Here is an 18,094-nt window from a genome sequence, read left to right as displayed (position 1 = left end):
GCATGGTGGATGTTTCTGATACATGTGTGTCCTGTCAGCATGATGGATGTTTCTGATGTGTGTCCTGTCAGCATGGTGGATGTTTCTGATACATGTGTGTCCTGTCAGCATGGTGGATGTTTCTGATACACGTGTGTCCTGTCAGCATGATGGATGTTTCTGATGTGTGTCCTGTCAGCATGGTGGATGTTTCTGATACATGTGTGTCCTGTCAGCATGATGGATGTTTCTGATGTGTGTCCTGTCAGCATGGTGGATGTTTCTGATACATGTGTGTCCTGTCAGCATGGTGGATGTTTCTGATGTGTGTCCTGTCAGCATGGTGGATGTTTCTGATACATGTGTGTCCTGTCAGCATGGTGGATGTTTCTGATACATGTGTGTCCTGTCAGCATGGTGGATGTTTCTGATGTGTGTCCTGTCAGCATGGTGGATGTTTCTGATGTGTGTCCTGTCAGCATGGAGGATGTTTCTGATACACGTGTGTCCTGTCAGCATGGTGGATGTTTCTGATACACGTGTGTCCTGTCAGCATGGTGGATGTTTCTGATACATGTGTGTCCTGTCAGCATGGTGGATGTTTCTGATGCACGTGTGTCCTGTCAGCCTGGTGGATGTTTCTGATACATGTGTGTCCTGTCAGCATGGAGGATGTTTCTGATGTGTGTCCTGTCAGCCTGGTGGATGTTTCTGATACATGTGTGTCCTGTCAGCATGGTGGATGTTTCTGATGTGTGTCCTGTCAGCATGGTGGATGTTTCTGATGTGTGTCCTGTCAGCATGGTGGATGTTTCTGATACATGTGTGTCCTGTCAGCATGATGGATGTTTCTGATGTGTGTCCTGTCAGCATGGTGGATGTTTCTGATGTGTGTCCTTTCAGCATGGAGGATGTTTCTGATGTGTGTCCTGTCAGCATGGTGGATGTTTCTGATGTGTCCTGTCAGCATGGTGGATGTTTCTGATGTGTCCTGTCAGCATGATGGATGTTTCTGATACACGTGTGTCCTGTAAGCATGGTGGATGTTTCTGACGTGTGTCCTGTCAGCATGGAGGATGTTTCTGATGTGTCCTGTCAGCATGGTGGATGTTTCTGATGTGTCCTGTCAGCATGATGGATGTTTCTGATACACGTGTGTCCTGTCAGCATGGTGGATGTTTCTGACGTGTGTCCTGTCAGCATGGAGGATGTTTCTGATGTGTCCTGTCAGCATGGTGGATGTTTCTGATGTGTGTCCTGTCAGCATGGTGGATGTTTCTGATGTGTGTCCTGTCAGCATGGTGGATGTTTCTGATACATGTGTGTCCTGTCAGCCTGGTGGATGTTTCTGATACAAGTGTGTCCTGTCAGCATGGTGGATGTTTCTGATACACGTGTGTCCTGTCAGCATGGTGGATGTTTCTGATACACGTGTGTCCTGTCAGCATGGTGGATGTTTCTGATGTGTCCTGTCAGCATGATGGATGTTTCTGATACACGTGTGTCCTGTCAGCATGGTGGATGTTTCTGACGTGTGTCCTGTCAGCATGGTGGATGTTTCTGATACACGTGTGTCCTGTCAGCCTGGTGAATGTTTCTGATGTGTGTCCTGTCAGCATGGTGGATGTTTCTGATACACGTGTGTCCTGTCAGCATGGTGAATGTTTCTGATGTGTGTCCTGTCAGCATGGTGGATGTTTCTGATGTGTGTCCTGTAAGCATGGTGGATGTTTCTGATGTGTGTCCTGTCAGCCTGGTAGATGTTTCTGATACACGTGTGTCCTGTCAGCATGATGGATGTTTCTGATGTGTCCTGTCAGCATGGTGGATGTTTCTGATACATGTGTGTCCTGTCAGCATGATGGATGTTTCTGATGTGTGTCCTGTCAGCATGGTGGATGTTTCTGATACATGTGTGTCCTGTCAGCATGGTGGATGTTTCTGATGTGTCCTGTCAGCATGGTGGATGTTTCTGATACATGTGTGTCCTGTCAGCATGATGGATGTTTCTGATGTGTGTCCTGTCAGCATGGTGGATGTTTCTGATACACGTGTGTCCTGTCAGCATGATGGATGTTTCTGATGTGTGTCCTGTCAGCATGGTGGATGTTTCTGATACACGTGTGTCCTGTCAGCATGGTGGATGTTTCTGATGTGTGTCCTGTCAGCATGGTGGATGTTTCTTATGTGTGTCCTGTCAGCATGGTGGATGTTTCTGATGTGTGTCCGGTCAGCATGGTGGATGTTTCTGATGTGTGTCCTGTCATTATGGTGGATGTTTCTGATGTGTGTCCTGTCAGCATGGTGGATGTTTCTGATACATGTGTGTCCTGTCAGCATGGTGGATGTTTCTGATACATGTGTGTCCTGTCAGCATGGTGGATGTTTCTGATGTGTGTCCTGTCAGCATGATGGATGTTTCTGATACACGTGTGTCCTGTCAGCATGGTGGATGTTTCTGATACATGTGTGTCCTCTCAGCATGGTGGATGTTTCTGATGTGTGTCCTGTCAGCATGGTGGATGTTTCTGATACATGTGTGTCCTGTCAGCATGGTGGATGTTTCTGATACATGTGTGTCCTGTCAACATGGTGGATGTTTCTGATGTGTGTCCTGTCAGCATGATGGATGTTTCTGATGTGTGTCCTGTCAGCATGGTGGATGTTTCTGATACATGTGTGTCCTGTCAACATGGTGGATGTTTCTGATGTGTGTCCTGTCATTATGGTGGATGTTTCTGATGTGTGTCCTGTCAGCATGGTGGATGTTTCTGATACATGTGTGTCCTGTCAGCATGATGGATGTTTCTGATGTGTGTCCTGTCAGCATGGTGGATGTTTCTGATACATGTGTGTCCTGTCAGCATGGTGGATGTTTCTGATGTGTCCTGTCAGCATGATGGATGTTTCTGATACACGTGTGTCCTGTAAGCATGGTGGATGTTTCTGACGTGTGTCCTGTCAGCATGGAGGATGTTTCTGATGTGTCCTGTCAGCATGGTGGATGTTTCTGATACATGTGTCCTGTCAGCATGGTGGATGTTTCTGATACATGTGTGTCCTGTCAGCATGGTGGATGTTTCTGATACACGTGTGTCCTGTCAGCATGATGGATGTTTCTGATGTGTGTCCTGTCAGCATGGTGGATGTTTCTGATACATGTGTGTCCTGTCAGCATGATGGATGTTTCTGATGTGTGTCCTGTCAGCATGATGGATGTTTCTGATGTGTGTCCTGTCAGCATGGTGGATGTTTCTGATACATGTGTGTCCTGTCAGCATGGTGGATGTTTCTGATACATGTGTGTCCTGTCAGCATGGTGGATGTTTCTGATGTGTGTCCTGTCAGCATGGTGGATGTTTCTGATGTGTGTCCTGTCAGCATGGTGGATGTTTCTGATACATGTGTGTCCTGTCAGCATGGTGGATGTTTCTGATACACGTGTGTCCTGTCAGCATGGTGGATGTTTCTGATGTGTGTCCTGTCAGCATGGTGGATGTTTCTGATGTGTGTCCTGTCAGCATGGTGGATGTTTCTGATACATGTGTGTCCTGTCAGCATGGTGGATGTTTCTGATGTGTGTCCTGTCAGCATGGTGGATGTTTCTGATGTGTGTCCTGTCAGCATGGTGGATGTTTCTGATGTGTGTCCTGTCAGCATGGTGGATGTTTCTGATGTGTGTCCTGTCAGCATGGTGGATGTTTCTGATGTGTGTCCTGTCAGCATGGTGGATGTTTCTGATACATGTGTGTCCTGTCAGCATGATGGATGTTTCTGATGTGTGTCCTGTCAGCATGGTGGATGTTTCTGATACATGTGTGTCCTGTCAGCATGATGGATGTTTCTGATGTGTGTCCTGTCAGCATGGTGGATGTTTCTGATACATGTGTGTCCTGTCAGCATGGTGGATGTTTCTGATACATGTGTGTCCTGTCAGCATGGTGGATGTTTCTGATGTGTGTCCTGTCAGCATGGTGGATGTTTCTGATGTGTGTCCTGTCAGCATGGTGGATGTTTCTGATACGTGTGTCCTGTCAGCATGGTGGATGTTTCTGATGTGTGTCCTGTCAGCATGGTGGATGTTTCTGATGTGTGTCCTGTCAGCATGGTGGATGTTTCTGATACATGTGTGTCCTGTCAGCATGGTGGATGTTTCTGATACATGTGTGTCCTGTCAGCATGGTGGATGTTTCTGATACATGTGTGTCCTGTCAGCATGGTGGATGTTTCTGATGTGTGTCCTGTCAGCATGGTGGATGTTTCTGATGTGTGTCCTGTCAGCATGGTGGATGTTTCTGATGTGTGTCCTGTCAGCATGGTGGATGTTTCTGATACATGTGTGTCCTGTCAGCATGATGGATGTTTCTGATGTGTGTCCTGTCAGCCTGGTGGATGTTTCTGACGTGTGTCCTGTCATTATGGTGGATGTTTCTGATGTGTGTCCTGTCAGCATGGTGGATGTTTCTGATACATGTGTGTCCTGTCAGCATGGTGGATGTTTCTGATACATGTGTGTCCTGTCAGCATGATGGATGTTTCTGATGTGTGTCCTGTCATTATGGTGGATGTTTCTGATGTGTGTCCTGTCAGCATGGTGGATGTTTCTGATGTGTGTCCTGTCAGCATGGTGGATGTTTCTGATGTGTGTCCTGTCAGCATGGTGGATGTTTCTGATACATGTGTGTCCTGTCAGCCTGGTGGATGTTTCTGATACATGTGTGTCCTGTCAGCATGGTGGATGTTTCTGATACATGTGTGTCCTGTCAGCATGATGGATGTTTCTGATACATGTGTGTCCTGTCAGCATGGTGGATGTTTCTGATGTGTGTCCTGTCAGCATGGAGGATGTTTTTGATGTGTGTCCTGTCAGCATGGAGGATGTTTCTGATGTGTGTCCTGTCAGCATGGTGGATGTTTCTGATACATGTGTGTCCTGTCAGCATGGTGGATGTTTCTGATGTGTGTCCTGTCAGCATGGAGGATGTTTTTGATGTGTGTCCTGTCAGCATGGTGGATGTTTCTGATACATGTGTGTCCTGTCAGCATGGTGGATGTTTCTGATGTGTCCTGTCAGCATGGTGGATGTTTCTGACGTGTGTCCTGTCAGCATGGAGGATGTTTCTGATGTGTCCTGTCAGCATGGTGGATGTTTCTGATGTGTGTCCTGTCAGCCTGGTGGATGTTTCTGATACACGTGTGTCCTGTCAGCATGATGGATGTTTCTGATGTGTGTCCTGTCAGCCTGGTGGATGTTTCTGATGTGTCCTGTCAGCATGGTGGATGTTTCTGATGTGTCCTGTCAGCATGATGGATGTTTCTGATGTGTGTCCTGTCAGCATGGTGGATGTTTCTGACGTGTGTCCTGTCAGCATGGTGGATGTTTCTGATACATGTGTGTCCTGTCAGCCTGGTGAATGTTTCTGATGTGTGTCCTGTCAGCATGGTGGATGTTTCTGATGTGTCCTGTCAGCATGGTGGATGTTTCTGATGTGTGTCCTGTCAGCATGGTGGATGTTTCTGATGTGTGTCCTGTCAGCATGGTGGATGTTTCTGACGTGTGTCCTGTCAGCATGGTGGATGTTTCTGATACATGTGTGTCCTGTCAGCCTGGTGAATGTTTCTGATGTGTGTCCTGTCAGCATGGTGGATGTTTCTGATGTGTCCTGTCAGCATGGTGGATGTTTCTGATGTGTGTCCTGTCAGCATGATGGATGTTTCTGATGTGTGTCCTGTCAGCATGGTGGATGTTTCTGATGTGTGTCCTGTCAGCATGGTGGATGTTTCTGATGTGTGTCCTGTCAGCATGATGGATGTTTCTGATGTGTCCTGTCAGCATGGTGGATGTTTCTGATACATGTGTGTCCTGTCAGCATGATGGATGTTTCTGATACATGTGTGTCCTGTCAGCATGGTGGATGTTTCTGATGTGTGTCCTGTCAGCATGATGGATGTTTCTGATGTGTGTCCTGTCAGCATGGTGGATGTTTCTGATGTGTGTCCTGTCAGCATGGTGGATGTTTCTGATACATGTGTGTCCTGTCAGCATGATGGATGTTTCTGATACATGTGTGTCCTGTCAGCATGGTGGATGTTTCTGATGTGTGTCCTGTCAGCATGGTGGATGTTTCTGATACATGTGTGTCCTGTCAGCATGGTGGATGTTTCTGATGTGTGTCCTGTCAGCATGATGGATGTTTCTGATGTGTGTCCTGTCAGCATGGTGGATGTTTCTGATGTGTGTCCTGTCAGCATGATGGATGTTTCTGATGTGTGTCCTGTCAGCATGGTGGATGTTTCTGATGTGTGTCCTGTCAGCATGGTGGATGTTTCTGACGTGTGTCCTGTCAGCATGGTGGATGTTTCTGATACATGTGTGTCCTGTCAGCCTGGTGAATGTTTCTGATGTGTGTCCTGTCAGCATGGTGGATGTTTCTGATGTGTGTCCTGTCAGCATGATGGATGTTTCTGATGTGTCCTGTCAGCATGGTGGATGTTTCTGATACATGTGTGTCCTGTCAGCATGGTGGATGTTTCTGATGTGTGTCCTGTCAGCATGGTGGATGTTTCTGATACATGTGTGTCCTGTCAGCCTGGTGGATGTTTCTGATACATGTGTGTCCTGTCAGCATGGTGGATGTTTCTGATACATGTGTGTCCTGTCAGCATGGTGGATGTTTCTGATACATGTGTGTCCTGTCAGCATGGTGGATGTTTCTGATGTGTGTCCTGTCAGCCTGGTGGATGTTTCTGATACACGTGTGTCCTGTCAGCATGGTAGATGTTTCTGATACACGTGTGTCCTGTCAGCCTGGTGGATGTTTCTGATACATGTGTGTCCTGTCAGCATGGAGGATGTTTCTGATGTGTGTCCTGTCAGCATGGTGGATGTTTCTGATGTGTGTCCTGTCAGCATGGTGGATGTTTCTGATGTGTGTCCTGTCAGCATGATGGATGTTTCTGATGTGTCCTGTCAGCCTGGTGGATGTTTCTGATGTGTGTCCTGTCAGCATGATGGATGTTTCTGATGTGTCCTGTCAGCATGGTGGATGTTTCTGATGTGTGTCCTGTCAGCATGATGGATGTTTCTGATGTGTCCTGTCAGCATGGTGGATGTTTCTGATACATGTGTGTCCTGTCAGCATGGTGGATGTTTCTGATGTGTGTCCTGTCAGCATGATGGATGTTTCTGATGTGTGTCCTGTCAGCATGGAGGATGTTTCTGATGTGTCCTGTCAGCCTGGTGGATGTTTCTGATGTGTGTCCTGTCAGCATGGTGGATGTTTCTGATGTGTGTCCTGTCAGCATGGTGGATGTTTCTGATGTGTGTCCTGTCAGCATGGTGGATGTTTCTGATGTTTGTCCTGTCAGCATGGTGGATGTTTCTGATACATGTGTGTCCTGTCAGCATGGTGGATGTTTCTGATGTGTGTCCTGTCAGCATGGTGGATGTTTCTGATACATGTGTGTCCTGTCAGCATGGTGGATGTTTTTGATGTGTGTCCTGTCAGCATGGTGGATGTTTCTGATGTGTGTCCTGTCAGCATGGTGGATGTTTCTGATGTTTGTCCTGTCAGCATGGTGGATGTTTCTGATACATGTGTGTCCTGTCAGCATGGTGGATGTTTCTGATGTGTGTCCTGTCAGCATGGTGGATGTTTCTGATGTGTGTCCTGTCAGCATGGTGGATGTTTCTGATACATGTGTGTCCTGTCAGCATGGTGGATGTTTTTGATGTGTGTCCTGTCAGCATGGTGGATGTTTCTGATGTGTGTCCTGTCAGCATGGTGGATGTTTCTGATACATGTGTGTCCTGTCAGCATGATGGATGTTTCTGATACACGTGTGTCCTGTCAGCATGGTGGATGTTTTTGATGTGTGTCCTGTCAGCATGGTGGATGTTTCTGATACATGTGTGTCCTGTCAGCATGATGGATGTTTCTGATACACGTGTGTCCTGTCAGCATGGTGGATGTTTCTGATGTGTGTCCTGTCAGCATGATGGATGTTTCTGATACATGTGTGTCCTGTCAGCATGGTGGATGTTTCTGATACATGTGTGTCCTGTCAGCATGATGGATGTTTCTGATACACGTGTGTCCTGTCAGCATGGTGGATGTTTCTGATGTGTGTCCTGTCAGCATGATGGATGTTTCTGATACATGTGTGTCCTGTCAGCATGGTGGATGTTTCTGATGTGTGTCCTGTCAGCATGGTGGATGTTTCTGATACACATGTGTCCTGTCAGCATGATGGATGTTTCTGATACACGTGTGTCCTGTCAGCATGGTGGATGTTTCTGATGTGTGTCCTGTCAGCATGATGGATGTTTCTGATACACGTGTGTCCTGTCAGCATGATGGATGTTTCTGATACACGTGTGTCCTGTCAGCATGGTGGATGTTTCTGATACATGTGTGTCCTGTCAGCATGGTGGATGTTTCTGATACATGTGTGTCCTGTCAGCATGGTGGATGTTTCTGATACATGTGTGTCCTGTCAGCATGGTGGATGTGTCTGATGTGTGTCCTGTCAGCATGGTGGATGTTTCTGATGTGTGTCCTGTCAGCATGGTGGATGTTTCTGGTGTGTGTCCTGTCAGCATGGAGGATGTTTCTGATGTGTGTCCTGTCAGCATGGTGGATGTTTCTGATGTGTCCTGTCAGCATGGTGGATGTTTCTGATGTGTGTCCTGTCAGCATGGAGGATGTTTCTGATACACGTGTGTCCTGTCAGCATGGTGAATGTTTCTGATGTGTGTCCTGTCAGCATGGAGGATGTTTCTGATGTGTGTCCTGTCAGCATGGTGGATGTTTCTGATACATGTGTGTCCTGTCATTATGGTGGATGTTTCTGATGTGTGTCCTGTCATTATGGTGGATGTTTCTGATGTGTGTCCTGTCAGCATGATGGATGTTTCTGATACATGTGTGTCCTGTCAGCATGGTGGATGTTTCTGATGTGTGTCCTGTCATTATGGTGGATGTTTCTGATGTGTGTCCTGTCAGCATGGTGGATGTTTCTGATACACGTGTGTCCTGTCAGCATGGTGGATGTTTCTGATACATGTGTGTCCTGTCATTATGGTGGATGTTTCTGATGTGTGTCCTGTCATTATGGTGGATGTTTCTGATGTGTGTCCTGTCAGCATGGTGGATGTTTCTGATGTGTGTCCTGTCAGCATGGTGGATGTTTCTGATGTGTGTCCTGTCAGCATGGTGGATGTTTCTGATGTGTGTCCTGTCAGCATGGTGGATGTTTCTGATGTGTGTCCTGTCAGCATGATGGATGTTTCTGATGTGTGTCCTGTCATTATGGTGGATGTTTCTGATGTGTGTCCTGTCAGCATGGTGGATGTTTCTGATGTGTGTCCTGTCATTATGGTGGATGTTTCTGATGTGTGTCCTGTCAGCATGATGGATGTTTCTGATGTGTGTCCTGTCATTATGGTGGATGTTTCTGATGTGTGTCCTGTCAGCATGGTGGATGTTTCTGATACACGTGTGTCCTGTCAGCATGGTGGATGTTTCTGATACATGTGTGTCCTGTCAGCATGACGGATGTTTCTGATACACGTGTGTCCTGTCAGCATGGTGGATGTTTCTGATGTGTGTCCTGTCAGCATGGTGGATGTTTCTGATGTGTGTCCTGTCAGCATGGTGGATGTTTCTGATGTGTGTCCTGTCAGCATGGTGGATGTTTCTGATGTGTGTCCTGTCAGCATGGTGGATGTTTCTGATACACGTGTGTCCTGTCAGCATGGAGGATGTTTCTGATACATGTGTGTCCTGTCAGCATGGTGGATGTTTCTGATACATGTGTGTCCTGTCAGCATGGTGGATGTTTCTGATGTGTGTCCTGTCAGCATGATGGATGTTTCTGATGTGTGTCCTGTCAGCCTGGTGGATGTTTCTGATGTGTGTCCTGTCAGCATGGTGGATGTTTCTGATACATGTGTGTCCTGTCAGCATGGTGGATGTTTCTGATGTGTGTCCTGTCAGCATGATGGATGTTTCTGATGTGTGTCCTGTCAGCCTGGTGGATGTTTCTGATGTGTGTCCTGTCAGCATGGTGGATGTTTCTGATACATGTGTGTCCTGTCAGCATGGTGGATGTTTCTGACGTGTGTCCTGTCAGCATGGTGGATGTTTCTGATACACATGTGTCCTGTCAGCATGGTGGATGTTTCTGATACATGTGTGTCCTGTCAGCATGGTGGATGTTTCTGATGTGTCCTGTCAGCATGATGGATGTTTCTGATACACGTGTGTCCTGTCAGCATGGTGGATGTTTCTGATACACGTGTGTCCTGTCAGCATGGTGAATGTTTCTGATGTGTGTCCTGTCAGCATGGTGGATGTTTCTGATGTGTGTCCTGTCAGCATGATGGATGTTTCTGATACATGTGTGTCCTGTCAGCATGGTGGATGTTTCTGATGTGTGTCCTGTCAGCATGATGGATGTTTCTGATACATGTGTGTCCTGTCAGCATGGTGGATGTTTCTGATACACGTGTGTCCTGTCAGCATGGTGGATGTTTCTGATGTGTGTCCTGTCAGCATGGTGGATGTTTCTGATACACGTGTGTCCTGTCAGCATGGTGGATGTTTCTGATGTGTGTCCTGTCAGCATGGTGGATGTTTCTGATACATGTGTGTCCTGTCAGCATGGTGAATGTTTCTGATGTGTGTCCTGTCAGCATGGTGGATGTTTCTGATGTGTGTCCTGTCAGCATGGTGGATGTTTCTGATGTGTGTCCTGTCAGCATGGTGGATGTTTCTGATACATGTGTGTCCTGTCAGCATGGTGGATGTTTCTGATACATGTGTGTCCTGTCAGCATGGTGGATGTTTCTGATGTGTGTCCTCTAAGCATGGTGGATGTTTCTGATATGTGTCCTCTAAGCATGGTGAATGTTTCTGATGTGTGTCCTGTCAGCATGGTGGATGTTTCTGATACATGTGTGTCCTGTCAGCATGGTGGATGTTTCTGATGTGTGTCCTGTCAGCATGGTGGATGTTTCTGATACATGTGTGTCCTGTCAGCATGGTGAATGTTTCTGATGTGTGTCCTGTCAGCATGGAGGATGTTTCTGATACATGTGTGTCCTGTCAGCATGGTGAATGTTTCTGATACATGTGTGTCCTGTCAGCATGGTGAATGTTTCTGATACATGTGTGTCCTGTCAGCATGGTGGATGTTTCTGATACATGTGTGTCCTGTCAGCATGGTGAATGTTTCTGATGTGTGTCCTGTCAGCATGGTGGATGTTTCTGATACATGTGTGTCCTGTCAGCATGGTGAATGTTTCTGATGTGTGTCCTGTCAGCATGGAGGATGTTTCTGATACATGTGTGTCCTGTCAGCATGGTGGATGTTTCTGATGTGTGTCCTGTCAGCATGATGGATGTTTCTGATGTGTGTCCTGTCAGCATGGTGGATGTTTCTTATGTGTGTCCTGTCAGCATGGTGGATGTTTCTGATGTGTGTCCTGTCAGCATGGTGGATGTTTCTGATACACGTGTGTCCTGTCAGCATGATGGATGTTTCTGATGTGTGTCCTGTCAGCCTGGTGGATGTTTCTGATGTGTGTCCTGTCAGCAAGGTGGATGTTTCTGATGTGTGTCCTGTCAGCATGGTGGATGTTTCTGATACATGTGTGTCCTGTCAGCATGGTGGATGTTTCTGATGTGTGTCCTGTCAGCATGGTGGATGTTTCTGATACATGTGTGTCCTGTCAGCATGGTGGATGTTTCTGATGTGTGTCCTGTCAGCATGGTGGATGTTTCTGATACACGTGTGTCCTGTCAGCATGGTGGATGTTTCTGATGTGTGTCCTGTCAGCATGGTGGATGTTTCTGATACATGTGTGTCCTGTCAGCATGGTGGATGTTTCTGATACATGTGTGTCCTGTCAGCATGATGGATGTTTCTGATACATGTGTGTCCTGTCAGCATGGTGGATGTTTCTGATGTGTGTCCTGTCAGCATGATGGATGTTTCTGGTGTGTGTCCTGTCAGCATGGTGGATGTTTCTGATGTGTGTCCTGTCAGCATGGTGGATGTTTCTGATACACGTGTGTCCTGTCAGCATGATGGATGTTTCTGGTGTGTGTCCTGTCAGCCTGGTGGATGTTTCTGATGTGTGTCCTGTCAGCATGATGGATGTTTCTGATGTGTGTCCTGTCAGCATGGAGGATGTTTCTGATACACGTGTGTCCTGTCAGCATGATGGATGTTTCTGATGTGTGTCCTGTCAGCATGGTGGATGTTTCTGATACACGTGTGTCCTGTCAGCATGATGGATGTTTCTGATACATGTGTGTCCTGTCAGCATGATGGATGTTTCTGATACATGTGTGTCCTGTCAGCATGGTGGATGTTTCTGATACATGTGTGTCCTGTCAGCATGGTGGATGTTTCTGATGTGTGTCCTGTCAGCATGGTGGATGTTTCTGGTGTGTGTCCTGTCAGCATGGTGGATGTTTCTGATGTGTGTCCTGTCAGCATGGTGGATGTTTCTGACGTGTGTCCTGTCAGCATGGTGGATGTTTCTGACGTGTGTCCTGTCAGCATGGTGGATGTTTCTGATGTGTGTCCTGTCAGCATGGTGGATGTTTCTGATACATGTGTGTCCTGTCAGCATGGTGGATGTTTCTGATGTGTGTCCTGTCAGCATGATGGATGTTTCTGATGTGTGTCCTGTCAGCATGGTGGATGTTTCTGATGTGTGTCCTGTCAGCATGATGGATGTTTCTGATGTGTGTCCTATCAGCATGGTGGATGTTTCTGATGTGTGTCCTGTCAGCATGGTAGATGTTTCTGATACACGTGTGTCCTGTCAGCATGATGGATGTTTCTGATGTGTGTCCTGTCAGCATGGTGGATGTTTCTGATGTGTCCTGTCAGCCTGGTGGATGTTTCTGATGTGTGTCCTGTCAGCATGGTGGATGTTTCTGATGTGTCCTGTCAGCCTGGTGGATGTTTCTGATACACGTCTGTCCTGTCAGCATGGTGGATGTTTCTGATGTGTCCTGTCAGCATGGTGGATGTTTCTGATGTGTGTCCTGTCAGCATGGTGGATGTTTCTGATGTGTCCTGTCAGCCTGGTGGATGTTTCTGATACATGTGTGTCCTGTCAGCATGGTGGATGTTTCTGATGTGTGTCCTGTCAGCATGGTGGATGTTTCTGATGTGTGTCCTGTCAGCCTGGTGGATGTTTCTGATGTGTGTCCTGTCAGCATGGTGGATGTTTCTGATACATGTGTGTCCTGTCAGCATGATGGATGTTTCTGATACATGTGTGTCCTGTCAGCATGGTGGATGTTTCTGATACACGTGTGTCCTGTCAGCATGGTGGATGTTTCTGATACACGTGTGTCCTGTCAGCATGGTGGATGTTTCTGATACATGTGTGTCCTGTCAGCATGGTGGATGTTTCTGATACATGTGTGTCCTGTCAGCATGGTGGATGTTTCTGATGTGTGTCCTGTCAGCCTGGTGGATGTTTCTGATGTGTGTCCTGTCAGCCTGGTGGATGTTTCTGATACACGTGTGTCCTGTCAGCATGATGGATGTTTCTGATGTGTGACCTGTCAGCATGATGGATGTTTCTGATACATGTGTGTCCTGTCAGCATGGTGGATGTTTCTGATACATGTGTGTCCTGTCAGCATGGTGGATGTTTCTGATACACATGTGTCCTGTCAGCATGGTGGATGTTTCTGATGTGTGTCCTGTCAGCATGATGGATGTTTCTGATGTGTGTCCTGTCAGCATGGAGGATGTTTCTGATACATGTGTGTCCTGTCAGCATGGTGGATGTTTCTGATGTGTGTCCTGTCAGCCTGGTGGATGTTTCTGATGTGTGTCCTGTCAGCATGGTGGATGTTTCTGATGTGTGTCCTGTCAGCATGATGGATGTTTCTGATGTGTGTCCTGTCAGCATGGTGGATGTTTCTGATGTGTGTCCTGTCAGCATGGTGGATGTTTCTGATGTGTGTCCTGTCAGCATGATGGATGTTTCTGATACACGTGTGTCCTGTCAGCATGGAGGATGTTTCTGATGTGTGTCCTGTCAGCATGGTGGATGTTTCTGATACACGTGTGTCCTGTCAGCATGGTGGATGTTTCTGATGTGTGTCCTGTAAGCATGGTGGATGTTTCTGATGTGTGTCCTGTCAGCATGATGGATGTTTCTGATGTGTGTCCTGTCAGCATGGTGGATGTTTCTGATACACGTGTGTCCTGTCAGCATGGTGGATGTTTTTGATACACGTGTGTCCTGTCAGCATGGTGGATGTTTCTGATGTGTGTCCTGTCAGCATGGTGGATGTTTCTGATACATGTGTGTCCTGTCAGCATGGTGGATGTTTCTGATACATGTGTGTCCTGTCAGCCTGGTGGATGTTTCTGATGTGTGTCCTGTCAGCATGGTGGATTTTTCTGATACATGTGTGTCCTGTCAGCATGGTGGATGTTTCTGATACATGTGTGTCCTGTCAGCATGGTGGATGTTTCTGATGTGTGTCCTGTCAGCATGGTGGATTTTTCTGATACATGTGTGTCCTGTCAGCATGATGGATGTTTCTGATGTGTGTCCTGTCAGCATGGTGGATGTTTCTGATGTGTGTCCTGTCAGCATGGTGGATGTTTCTGATACATGTGTGTCCTGTCAGCATGGTGGATGTTTCTGATGTGTGTCCTGTCAGCATGATGGATGTTTCCGATGTGTGTCCTATCAGCATGGTGGATGTTTCTGATGTGTGTCCTGTCAGCATGGTGGATGTTTCTGATGTGTGTCCTGTCAGCATGATGGATGTTTCTGATGTGTCCTGTCAGCCTGGTGGATGTTTCTGATGTGTGTCCTGTCAGCATGGTGGATGTTTCTGATGTGTCCTGTCAGCCTGGTGGATGTTTCTGATACATGTGTGTCCTGTCAGCATGGTGGATGTTTCTGATGTGTGTCCTGTCAGCCTGGTGGATGTTTCTGATACATGTGTGTCCTGTCAGCATGGTGGATGTTTCTGATGTGTGTCCTGTCAGCATGGTGGATGTTTCTGATACACGTGTGTCCTGTCAGCATGGTGGATGTTTCTGATGTGTGTCCTGTCAGCATGGTGGATGTTTCTGATACATGTGTGTCCTGTCAGCATGGTGGATGTTTCTGATACATGTGTGTCCTGTCAGCATGATGGATGTTTCTGATACATGTGTGTCCTGTCAGCATGGTGGATGTTTCTGATGTGTGTCCTGTCAGCATGATGGATGTTTCTGGTGTGTGTCCTGTCAGCATGGTGGATGTTTCTGATGTGTGTCCTGTCAGCATGGTGGATGTTTCTGATACACGTGTGTCCTGTCAGCATGATGGATGTTTCTGGTGTGTGTCCTGTCAGCCTGGTGGATGTTTCTGATGTGTGTCCTGTCAGCATGATGGATGTTTCTGATGTGTGTCCTGTCAGCATGGAGGATGTTTCTGATACACGTGTGTCCTGTCAGCATGATGGATGTTTCTGATGTGTGTCCTGTCAGCATGGTGGATGTTTCTGATACACGTGTGTCCTGTCAGCATGATGGATGTTTCTGATACATGTGTGTCCTGTCAGCATGATGGATGTTTCTGATACATGTGTGTCCTGTCAGCATGGTGGATGTTTCTGATACATGTGTGTCCTGTCAGCATGGTGGATGTTTCTGATGTGTGTCCTGTCAGCATGGTGGATGTTTCTGGTGTGTGTCCTGTCAGCATGGTGGATGTTTCTGATGTGTGTCCTGTCAGCATGGTGGATGTTTCTGACGTGTGTCCTGTCAGCATGGTGGATGTTTCTGACGTGTGTCCTGTCAGCATGGTGGATGTTTCTGATGTGTGTCCTGTCAGCATGGTGGATGTTTCTGATACATGTGTGTCCTGTCAGCATGGTGGATGTTTCTGATGTGTGTCCTGTCAGCATGATGGATGTTTCTGATGTGTGTCCTGTCAGCATGGTGGATGTTTCTGATGTGTGTCCTGTCAGCATGATGGATGTTTCTGATGTGTGTCCTATCAGCATGGTGGATGTTTCTGATGTGTGTCCTGTCAGCATGGTAGATGTTTCTGATACACGTGTGTCCTGTCAGCATGATGGATGTTTCTGATGTGTGTCCTGTCAGCATGGTGGATGTTTCTGATGTGTCCTGTCAGCCTGGTGGATGTTTCTGATGTGTGTCCTGTCAGCATGGTGGATGTTTCTGATGTGTCCTGTCAGCCTGGTGGATGTTTCTGATACACGTCTGTCCTGTCAGCATGGTGGATGTTTCTGATGTGTCCTGTCAGCATGGTGGATGTTTCTGATGTGTGTCCTGTCAGCATGGTGGATGTTTCTGATGTGTCCTGTCAGCCTGGTGGATGTTTCTGATACATGTGTGTCCTGTCAGCATGGTGGATGTTTCTGATGTGTGTCCTGTCAGCATGGTGGATGTTTCTGATGTGTGTCCTGTCAGCCTGGTGGATGTTTCTGATGTGTGTCCTGTCAGCATGGTGGATGTTTCTGATACATGTGTGTCCTGTCAGCATGATGGATGTTTCTGATACATGTGTGTCCTGTCAGCATGGTGGATGTTTCTGATACACGTGTGTCCTGTCAGCATGGTGGATGTTTCTGATACACGTGTGTCCTGTCAGCATGGTGGATGTTTCTGATACATGTGTGTCCTGTCAGCATGGTGGATGTTTCTGATACATGTGTGTCCTGTCAGCATGGTGGATGTTTCTGATGTGTGTCCTGTCAGCCTGGTGGATGTTTCTGATGTGTGTCCTGTCAGCCTGGTGGATGTTTCTGATACACGTGTGTCCTGTCAGCATGATGGATGTTTCTGATGTGTGACCTGTCAGCATGATGGATGTTTCTGATACATGTGTGTCCTGTCAGCATGGTGGATGTTTCTGATACATGTGTGTCCTGTCAGCATGGTGGATGTTTCTGATACACATGTGTCCTGTCAGCATGGTGGATGTTTCTGATGTGTGTCCTGTCAGCATGATGGATGTTTCTGATGTGTGTCCTGTCAGCATGGAGGATGTTTCTGATACATGTGTGTCCTGTCAGCATGGTGGATGTTTCTGATGTGTGTCCTGTCAGCCTGGTGGATGTTTCTGATGTGTGTCCTGTCAGCATGGTGGATGTTTCTGATGTGTGTCCTGTCAGCATGATGGATGTTTCTGATGTGTGTCCTGTCAGCATGGTGGATGTTTCTGATGTGTGTCCTGTCAGCATGGTGGATGTTTCTGATGTGTGTCCTGTCAGCATGATGGATGTTTCTGATACACGTGTGTCCTGTCAGCATGGAGGATGTTTCTGATGTGTGTCCTGTCAGCATGGTGGATGTTTCTGATACACGTGTGTCCTGTCAGCATGGTGGATGTTTCTGATGTGTGTCCTGTAAGCATGGTGGATGTTTCTGATGTGTGTCCTGTCAGCATGATGGATGTTTCTGATGTGTGTCCTGTCAGCATGGTGGATGTTTCTGATACACGTGTGTCCTGTCAGCATGGTGGATGTTTTTGATACACGTGTGTCCTGTCAGCATGGTGGATGTTTCTGATGTGTGTCCTGTCAGCATGGTGGATGTTTCTGATACATGTGTGTCCTGTCAGCATGGTGGATGTTTCTGATACATGTGTGTCCTGTCAGCCTGGTGGATGTTTCTGATGTGTGTCCTGTCAGCATGGTGGATTTTTCTGATACATGTGTGTCCTGTCAGCATGGTGGATGTTTCTGATACATGTGTGTCCTGTCAGCATGGTGGATGTTTCTGATGTGTGTCCTGTCAGCATGGTGGATTTTTCTGATACATGTGTGTCCTGTCAGCATGATGGATGTTTCTGATGTGTGTCCTGTCAGCATGGTGGATGTTTCTGATGTGTGTCCTGTCAGCATGGTGGATGTTTCTGATACATGTGTGTCCTGTCAGCATGGTGGATGTTTCTGATGTGTGTCCTGTCAGCATGATGGATGTTTCCGATGTGTGTCCTATCAGCATGGTGGATGTTTCTGATGTGTGTCCTGTCAGCATGGTGGATGTTTCTGATGTGTGTCCTGTCAGCATGGTAGATGTTTCTGATACACGTGTGTCCTGTCAG

Source organism: Gobius niger, assembly GCF_951799975.1.
Source record: "Gobius niger genome assembly, contig: SCAFFOLD_47, whole genome shotgun sequence".
Taxonomy (NCBI): Eukaryota; Metazoa; Chordata; class Actinopteri; order Gobiiformes; family Gobiidae; genus Gobius; species Gobius niger.
Note: the sequence above shows the minus strand (reverse complement) of the source record.